The following is a 10,837-nucleotide window of genomic DNA, read 5'->3' on the forward strand; positions in this document are numbered from 1 at the left end:
TTTGTCTTTTGCTTCTTTTGGAGTTGAAGTGGGTCATCAAAAAAATATATATGCTGCTAGCTAAACCCTTTTCATGACATTGAGTTTGTCTTGCAACATTTTGTCATTATTTATTCAGCCACCTCTTGAATGAAAGTTCACCTTTCATGAATAACTAATTAACTACAATCAAACTGTTCATTATATCAGAACTACATGAAAACATCTCAATCAAGTTATCGACGTCCTGTTGTTCATATTAATCCAGCAAGCATTCAAGTTATTGCATGAATTGAATTTAAGTCTAGATATTCCACATTGCAAAATACTAGTAGTATATAAGCAGCCCCTGATTAATTTCAGAACATTATATGTGGAACACATGCATGATTACATGTGATGCATGTAAACAAACGTGTTTCATACTTTCATGATTCAGTTACCTGTACTAGACTCGGTGATACAAATTGTGGCTAAAACTTGGGGTAAATAGAGGCACACAAATTAAAGAACAAATAAACACATGGCAGAAATGCACTGGATAAAATATCTACGTACACACATATAGTTGTTAAAGACTTTGAATTCCAATGCTGACTTAATATTCTTAACTGAGAAGAGGACCATGCATTCAGTTTGAGGTAATGCTTCATCTGATATTAATGTTGATTGTTGACTGCTTACCCTACAATTTCTACAAACATTTAATTCTCTCTTTAACTAACGCCCTTTTGGCATATCCAAGAGAAAACGGATTACTTGCTAATTGCTATACATAAAACATTTTAAGATTTTGATACCATGTGTTCAAACGTCTAAGAAATAAAAACACATTTTAAAAATATCAAAAAAATATTTTATTAAAAGTTATTAAATACATTGAATATATATATTAAATTTTAAATTTTTGTATTGTACACCAAAATCTATGTATTATATACTAAATCTAATGTGTATTTTATTAGTTATTAGTTGGGGTTTTAAATATATAATTCTTAAAAAAATTGTGTTGACCTCCAAATTTTTTGTGCTGTGCATCAAAATTTTAATGTTGTATGTTGTATAATTTATATATTTTAGTTTTTTGAATATATATATATAAAAGAAGAAGATGAAAAAAATCACGACAACTATAACCATAGTTGTAAGAACTGAACCGGTGATCAAACCGGTCAGGTTACTGGTTTATTGATTTACTGGTTCAATCGATAAATCACTGATTGAACCGATAAAACTGGTTTCACGCAAATAAAAACTGTAATAGCAAAGATATAAAACAACAGCTATTACAAAATACAAATTCACATCAATTGTTCAATGTTGGAAGCATAACCTATTTCCAACTGTTCAATTCAAATGGTTCCTGTTAGGCAAGACAAAAGCAACCATATATGCATTCACTAAAATTTGTTTTGGACATAAAACCAGTTTTGCCGACATGTTTTCAAGCCTCAATTTGCCGAATGATTTAAACTATGAGCAACATTGGTACCTAACTAAGACAAATAGCCATGAGAAATTGATGAATGGATAACAAGCACTTAACTCAAGTAAAATGGTTGCATTCAACTTGAAAATAACTATTCAATTCAACACACATTTAAAAGCAACACCATAGTAGTTCAACAGCAAATAATTTGACAAAAAGACACATAATCACTACACTAAACAAATGCACAATGGCATAATAGTTCAATAGCAAATAATTTCGATAAAAAGTGCTAGAAAATCCAGCAATCCTTCTTCTAAAGCAAACAGGCATAATGGCATAATCAAAAATTAATAAAAAAATCCAGCAATCCAGCAATCACTACACTAAACAGATGCACAATAAAAAATTCAACAAATTCAGTAATTTCATAATCAAGAATCAACAAATTCAACATAACCAGAAAATCTATTCAGCTATTCAATATTTCCATATCCAGCAATATAAATTCACAGCAATGTTACATCAACAAAAACAACCATAACCACTACAAATTAGAAAAAAAAAAAAAACAATCTGCCATTAACTAGTTCAACAATATAACAAGTTATAACTCAACAATATATACATAATCAACAATCTGCCATTAACCTATCAGTTATTCACTCCCGTAATCAAATTAAAATCCAACTAAATAATGCAAAAAAACAGAGAACAGATTTCACAGTTTGGAGACCAACTTGGATGAGGCAGATCTGGCGACGGAGAGGCAGCACCGCAGCAGCGACGGAGGAGACGCGACGGAGACGAAGCAGAGGAAGAGAGTCTTCGAAACTGAGAGGGACTGCGAGGAAGAGAGTGTTGGTGTGATGAGGGGAAGAAGAGACTCAAAATTGTTGGTGTGATGAGGTGAGGAAGAAAGGCTTCGAGAGCTCCAGCCTAGGTCCAGGGGTCAGGGCCTCAGGGGAAGGGTATTGGGAATTGGGGTAGCCGTTTAGGGTTAGGGCTTTTTCTTATGCGCCCAAGTTTCACAAAACCGCCGGTTCGCCGGTTTTAACCCAAAATCGGCCGGTTCAAACGGTTCTATCCGATTTTAGCCCAAAAGATAATATATCTAAAATCCAAAAAGATAATTATCTACGGAACAAAAGATAATATCTTGTTTTATTCTCATTTAATTTTAAATCAAAAGTAATAATGACTTATTCAATTTAGCATTTATAACAATAAATGAGATCATTATTATATAAATTATTTAATTTAAAATAGCATAATTTATGATTACAATTAATATATGTATTGCTCACAAACAAATTAGGAAATTAAAATAATTTCCTAACAATCTCCCACTTGAACTATACATATATTCTTTCTTGACATAATAACACCTTATAAACTTTATGCGCGTATCTGAATGCTATTTCTATTTATTTTAAAATTTTAAATTTTAAATTTTTGTATTGTACACCAAAATCTATGTATTATATACTAAATCTAATGTGTATTTTATTAGTTGGGTATCAATGTTTTAAATATATAATTCTTAAAAAAATTGTGTTGACCTCCAAATTTTTTGTGCTGTGCATCAAAATTTTAATGTTGTATATACCAAAATTTATATATTTTAGTTTTTTGAATATATATATATAAAAGAAGAAGATGAAAAAAATCACGACAACTATAACCATAGTTGTAAGAACTGAACCGGTGATCAAACCGGTCAGGTTACTGGTTTATTGATTTACTGGTTCAATCGATAAATCACTGATTGAACCGATAAAACTGGTTTCACGCAAATAAAAACTGTAATAGCAAAGATATAAAACAACAGCTATTACAAAATACAAATTCACATCAATTGTTCAATGTTGGAAGCATAACCTATTTCCAACTGTTCAATTCAAATGGTTCCTGTTAGGCAAGACAAAAGCAACCATATATGCATTCACTAAAATTTGTTTTGGACATAAAACCAGTTTTGCCGACATGTTTTCAAGCCTCAATTTGCCGAATGATTTAAACTATGAGCAACATTGGTACCTAACTAAGACAAATAGCCATGAGAAATTGATGAATGGATAACAAGCACTTAACTCAAGTAAAATGGTTGCATTCAACTTGAAAATAACTATTCAATTCAACACACATTTAAAAGCAACACCATAGTAGTTCAACAGCAAATAATTTGACAAAAAGACACATAATCACTACACTAAACAAATGCACAATGGCATAATAGTTCAATAGCAAATAATTTCGATAAAAAGTGCTAGAAAATCCAGCAATCCTTCTTCTAAAGCAAACAGGCATAATGGCATAATCAAAAATTAATAAAAAATCCAGCAATCACTACACTAAACAGATGCACAATAAAAAAATTCAACAAATCCAGTAACTTCATAATCAAGAATCAACAAATTCATAATCAAGAATCAACAAATTCAACATAACCAGAAAATCTATTCAGCTATTCAATATTTCCATATCCAGCAATATAAATTCACAGCAATGTTACATCAACAAAAACAACCATAACCACTACAAATTAGAAAAAAAAAAAAAACAATCTGCCATTAACTAGTTCAACAATATAACAAGTTATAACTCAACAATATATACATAATCAACAATCTGCCATTAACCTATCAGTTATTCACTCCCGTAATCAAATTAAAATCCAACTAAATAATGCAAAAAAACAGAGAACAGATTTCACAGTTTGAAGACCAACTTGGATGAGGCAGATCTGGCGACGGAGAGGCAGCACCGCAGCAGCGACGGAGGGCAGCACCGCAGCAGCGACGGAGGAGACGCGACGGAGACGAAGCAGAGGAAGAGAGTCTTCGAAACTGAGAGGGACTGCGAGGAAGAGAGTGTTGGTGTGATGAGGGGAAGAAGAGACTCGAAATTGTTGGTGTGATGAGGTGAGGAAGAAAGGCTTGGAGAGCTCCAGCCTAGGTCCAGGGTCAGGGGAAGGGTATTGGGAATTAGGGTAGCCGTTTAGGGTTAGGGCTTTTTCTTATGCGGCCAAGTTTCACAAAACCTCTGGTTTGTCGGTTTTAACCCAAAATCGACCGGTTCAAACGGTTCTATCCGGTTTTATTCTTTATGCGATCAATTTACTCAACCAGACCGACTAAGTGACTGGTTTGCCGGTTTTTCGGTCGAACCGGCCGGTCCGGTCCGGTTACAACTATGACTATAACAATAATAAAGATGATGACGAAAAAAATAAACAAAAGAATAAAAGAAAATGATGAAGAAGATGACGACTCCAAAGAAAAAGTAGACAACATCATTAAAAAAGTATGCAGACAACAAGAAAATTTGATTGTATTTGTTGAAAAATTGTTAATGCTAAAGAGACAAAAAAAATAGTCATAATTTATCTTATTTAATATAATCAAGTTCTGACTAATTTTGGCTAAATTTTTTTTATTATCAAATATTTTCGTCGCAAAAAAAACACTTAACATCCTAGCTTTATTGTCAAATATATAAAACAACTAATTAATTAAACTGGACATTTAATTTATAATTCGGTGTCAGCGGCATCACACATAAATGTTCAAGTTACAATTTGATATATATTATTAGAACGGACAAACTAAGCTTCTTTTCATAATCATGTCATGCAACAGAATATTTTGCTAACCGTATATATAATTACAATATTATTCAAAAGTATGAAGTACAATCTTGTCTCTCTAAGTGATGCTGGTTTATTATTATTAGTTAGCAAGTGATCAAGTTGCTAGAAAGAAGCTAACAAAAATTAGAAGTTGACAGGAATAGAGATGTTTCAAATGATGATCAGAAACTGCCAAATTTCTCAGATATAATCGCTGAAGGAATCTCCAAAGGTAATCCCAACCCCATTTGGGACCAATGCAGAATGCCCCATCCAACATTAAGTCAAATTTTGTCTACAAAGTATAACTGAGCTTCGAATATTCCTATATATAGAATTAATGTATTGTTTTAAATCATACATATTTGTTTTCTTTTTGTTACTATAAACCAACATGTATATCATTATCATCACTAGACGGCTAAACTCTTCCTTCCACATTTTTTTATGTAAATGTATATGAGTATATTCTTTCTAAGACTTCAGTTCAAGGATATATTTATTTCTTATACTAACTTTGGTAATTCTTGATCGTGTCCAAACTCAAAATTGGAAGGTCTAGTGAGAGTTGGTTAAGAAAAGATAGGTTAATTTAATATGAATAAAAGACAAATTAAATTAAATCAGTATTTATATATTTTCGGACGCTATATTTGTATCCGTACTTATTTTTTCTTTTTCTGAAATGAAAATGAGTTTAGTCATGTCTTTAAAACACATTAAAATTATCGATTATGTTATAAAATAACTAAATAAATAAATAAATAAAAAAGAGGTAACAAATTTAAAGAAATATAAAAAAAGAGAAGTATTACAACATAAAAAAGAAAGAAAATTGTTTATTGCTTGTGTGTAATTGTTAGAGGCTTAAGCCTCTATTTATACACATACATGAGGTAGCTTTTTCAACTTCATATTAAATGAAGTCATCCTTGAGAAACTATATATCATGAAAAATGGGCATCCACGTAAGGTATGATAAAGTATCCTTATCACAACACTCCCCCTTGGATGACCATTTAGGATAATGCCTCGTTAAAACCTTACTAAAAAAAACCCTGTGGGAAAAAACCTTAGTGAAGGAAAAAGAGTACAATATCCTTTGTGATGAGGACTGCCTCATTAAAAATCTTGTCAAGAAAAACCCAATGGGAAAAAAACCTGACCAAGGAAAAAGGAGTACAGTCTCCCCTTCTTGCCGATATTATTTTATATCTCGAAATCGGCGCATCCCAGTCTGATGTACCAATCTTTCAAAAGAAGATTTTGGGAGTGACTTTGTGAATAAATCTGGCAGATTATCACTTGAGCGGATCTGTTGGACATCAATTGCCCCTTGATTTTGAAGATCATGAGTGAAGAAGAATTTGGGAGAAATATGCTTTGTTCTATCACCTTTGATATATCCGCCTTTAAGTTGAGCAATACATGCTGTATTATCTTCAAACAGGATAGTTGGAGCTATCTTCTGATCAATCAGTCCACATGATGACAGAATATATTGGATCACACTCCTCAACCAAAAACACTTGCGACTAGCTTCATGTATCGCTAGTATTTCAGCATGATTAGAGGAGGTTGCTGCTATCGTCTGTTTCGTGGACCTCCATGATATAGCTGTTCCACCATATGTAAACAGGTATCCTGTTTGAGATCTCCCTTTATGTGGATCAGACAAGTATCCAGCATCTGCATAGCCAACTAGTTGTGACTTGGATCCATAAGGATAGAACAATTCCATATCAACCGTTCCATGAAGATATCGAAAGATTTGTTTGATTCCACTCCAATGTCTTCTGGTTGGAGAGGAACTATACCTTGCTAGTAAGTTCACAGCAAATGATATATCGGGTCACGTATTATTAGCAAGATACATTAGCGCTCCAATGGCACTAAGATATGGTACTTCAGGACTAAGGATATCTTCATTCTCTTCTTTAGGACGGAATTGATCTTTCTCCACATCCAAAGATCTTACGATCATTTGGGATACTTAATGGATGTGACTTATCCATATAAAATCTTTTCAAGATCTTCTCTGTGTATGTTGTTTGATGAATAAAGATCCCATTTTTTATATGCTCGATCTGCAGGTCGAGACAAAATTTAGTTCTTCCAAGATCTTTCATCTCAAACTCTTCTTTTAGAGTTTTTATAATTGTTGGAATCTCTTCAGGAGTCCCAACGATATTTAAATCATCAACGTACACAGCAATTATAATGATTTCAGATGCGGATTTCTTTATGAAAACACATGGACAGATATCATCATTCTTGAATCCATTTTTGGCCAAATACTCAGTAAGACGATTATACCACATTCGTCCAGATTGCTTTAGACCATATAAAGATCTTTGCAATTTGACTGAGTATAACCAGGTCCAAAGACTTCACGTTTTGCAAGTAAGTCTAATTCAGCCTTCATGGCTTCTTTCCATTTTGGCTAATCATTTCTTTGTCGACATTCTTGATCTTGGCTCAAGATCCTTACTTTCATGCATGATATCTAATGCCACATTATATGCAAATATTTCATTGACAATTGTCTTATTTCAGTCCCATTTCTCTCCTGTAAAGACATAATTTATCGAGATCTCATCATTTTCACAATTTTCAGGTACCTGAACATCTTCTGACGTTAAAATTATATCAGAATTTTGGACAACTGCAGGTGTCTTTACTGTGTCTCTTTCAACAGGAATAGTATTTACCTCTTTTCTCTTTCGAGGATTTTTATCTTTGGAACCGACAGGCCTGCCACGCTTCTGGCGTGTATTTGCTTCAGTGGCTATTTGTCCTACTGGGACATCAATTCGAATTGGGGAATTTTTTACCCTGCCACGTTTCTGGCGTGAATTTGCTTCAGTGGCTACTTGTCCTACTGGGACATCAATTCGAATTGGGGCATTTTTCGCTGGTATATAAGATTTGGTTATCCTCTTTGTATTGGAAAATGCATCAAGCAATTCATTTGCTATTCTTTGCAAATGTATAATCTTTTGAACTTCTAGTTCACATTGCCCTGATCGAGGATCTAAATGCATCAACGATGATGCATTCCAATTAAGTTCCTTTTCAGGAAGCTTATTCTCTCCCTCTAATGTTGAAAATTTTGATTCATCAAAATGACAATCCGTAAACCGGGCTTTAAATACATATCCGGTTTGTATCTCAAGATACCTCACTATAGAAGGAGAATCATATCCAACATATATCCCCAATTTTCTTTGGGGTCCCATTTTGGTGCGATTAGGTGGTGCAATGGGAACATATATCGCACACCCAAATATTCTTAAATGGGAAATATTTGGCTGCTGGCCAAAAGCTAATTGCATAGGAGAGAACTGATGGTAACTCGTTGGCCTCAAATGAATAAGTGCTATGGCATGTAAAATAGCATGCCCCCAAACCGAAGTTGGGAGATTTGTTCTCATAAGTAAGGATCTAGCAATTAATTGGAGGCGCTTAATAAGTGATTCTGCTAACCCATTTTGTGTGTGAATATAAGCTACTGGATGTTCAACACTTATTCCATTAGCCATACAATAAGCATCAAAAGTTTGGAAAGTAAATTCACGAGCATTATCAAGACGAATTGCTTTAATTGGATTTTTTGAAAATTGTGCTTTTAATGAATTATTTGAGCCAGTAATCTCGCAAACGCCAGGTTGCGAGAAGATAATAAGCACATATGTGACCATCTCGAAGATGCGTCTATCAGCACCATAAAATATCTAAAAGATCCACATGGTGGATAAATAGGTCCACATATATCACCTTGAATCCTTTCTAGGAATTCAGGGGACTCAAATCCAATCTTTACTGGTGATGGCCTTAAAATTAACTTTCCTTGAGAACATGCAGCACAATAAAATTCACTAATTTTAAGAATCTTTTGGTTCTTTAGTGAATGTCCATGAGAGTTTTCAATAATTCTCCTCATCGTGGTTGTTCCCGGATGACCCAATCGGTCGTGCCAAGTTATGAATTCATTTGGGCTAGTAAACTTCTGGTTTACAGTGGCATGTGATTCAATTGCACTAATCTTGATATAATATAACCCAGATGAAAGTGAGGGAAACTTTTCTAATATAACCTTTTTATTTAAATCATGAGTTGTAATACATAAATACTCATAATTTTCCTCATTCATAGTCTCAATATGATATCCATTTCGGCGAATATCTTTAAAACTCAACAAGTTTCTCAGAGACTTGGTAGATAATAGTGCATTATTTATTATAAATTTTGTTCCTCCGGAAAACAAAATTATAGCTCTTCCGGAGCCTTCTATCACATTATCCGAGCCAATAATAGTATTAACATATTCTTCTTTTGGCACAAGATGGGTAAAATATATAGTACTTTTAAGAATAGTGTGCGAACTTGCACTATTCGCAAGGCAAATATCTTCAGAATATGTCCTTGCCATTTTTCTTCAAAAACAAATGATAATAATAATAAAATGAGTAGAAGTACATATACAGTAAAATTATTCACATGAATACTTAACAAACATATACATATATCAAACTATTCCATCATTGATCAAATAGCCAATATTTCCTTCAGAATTCTTAAAGAAATTAGATACATCATAATGAGTGGTGGAATTTTCATCATTTGAAACAAAATTTGTTTCCTTTTCTTTGTCATCCTTTTTCAAAGATGCTTGATAAAGATCAACTAGGTGCCTTGGGGTACGACAGGTACGTGACCAATGGCCCTTTCCACTACAACGGAAGTATTTATCCTCAATTGATATACTTTGCCCATTATCTCTTTATCTATCCCATTTCTGGTGAGATCCTTTCTTGTGAATATAATTCTTCTTCCTTCCATAATTTTTCTTATTACCAAAATCTTGCCATTTACCTCTTTTAGGGTTATGATTTGCCGCATTTACTTCAGAAAATGGGGCGGCGCCAGCTGAGCGCGCTTCATGATTTCTTAAAAGCAATTCATTGTTGCGTTCAACAACAAGAAGGCAAGAAATTAACTCAGAATATTTTTTAAACCCTTTTTCTCGATACTACTGCTGCAGGAGCACATTCGAGACATGAAAGGTTGAGAAAGTTTTCTCTAACATATCGGGCTTGAGGAAGTATCACGTCTTTTGATGATTATACCTTTTTTCAAGGTCTTTCCACAGATCTGCAGGATCTTTTAATGTGGGATATTCATTTTTCAATCATACTTCAAGATGATGACGAAGGAAAATCATGGATTTGGCTTTATCCTTCTGGGATGTATTATTTTCAACCTTAATGGTATCTCTAAGATCCATTGAATCAAAATGAATTTCAGCATCTATATCCATGATAAATAATTATTTCAAAATATATCAAGAGCATTAAATTTAAGATGAGAGAGCTTCAACATAATAAAAATTTGTTACTTGGAGTCTTCCTAAAATTTGGTTAGAGTTTCGTGCTGATAACGTGTTATAAAATAACTAAATAAATAAATAAGGAAGAGGTAACAAATATAAAGAAATATAAAGAAAGAGAAGTATTGCAACATAAAAAAGAAAGGAAATTGTTTATTACTTGTGTGTAATTGTTAGAGGCTTAAGCCTCTATTTATACACGTACATGAGATAGCTTTTTCAACTTCATATTAAATGAAGTCATCCTTGAGAAACTATATATCATGGAAAATGAGCATCCACGTAAGGTATGATAAAGTATCCTTATCACAACAGATTAAACTTTTTTTTATACAATTATCTAAAATTTAAATTTTTAATACATTTATTATATATTTATTAAAGTATAAAAATTTCTAATAATAACAAT

General features: G+C 33.0%; 1 long non-coding RNA gene across 1 annotated transcript in view; it reads right to left on the reverse strand.

Annotated features, from left to right (window-relative positions):
- Positions 1 to 4,430, reverse strand: part of LOC110271745 — a 6,786-nt gene extending 2,356 nt beyond the window's left edge. The window contains exon 1 of the long non-coding RNA XR_002362374.1: positions 4,140 to 4,430. This is a non-coding gene — a long non-coding RNA (uncharacterized LOC110271745). The remainder of the gene's footprint in view (positions 1 to 4,139) is intronic.

Source organism: Arachis ipaensis, chromosome B05 (genome assembly GCF_000816755.2).
Source record: "Arachis ipaensis cultivar K30076 chromosome B05, Araip1.1, whole genome shotgun sequence".
In the NCBI taxonomy this organism is placed as follows: Eukaryota; Viridiplantae; Streptophyta; class Magnoliopsida; order Fabales; family Fabaceae; genus Arachis; species Arachis ipaensis.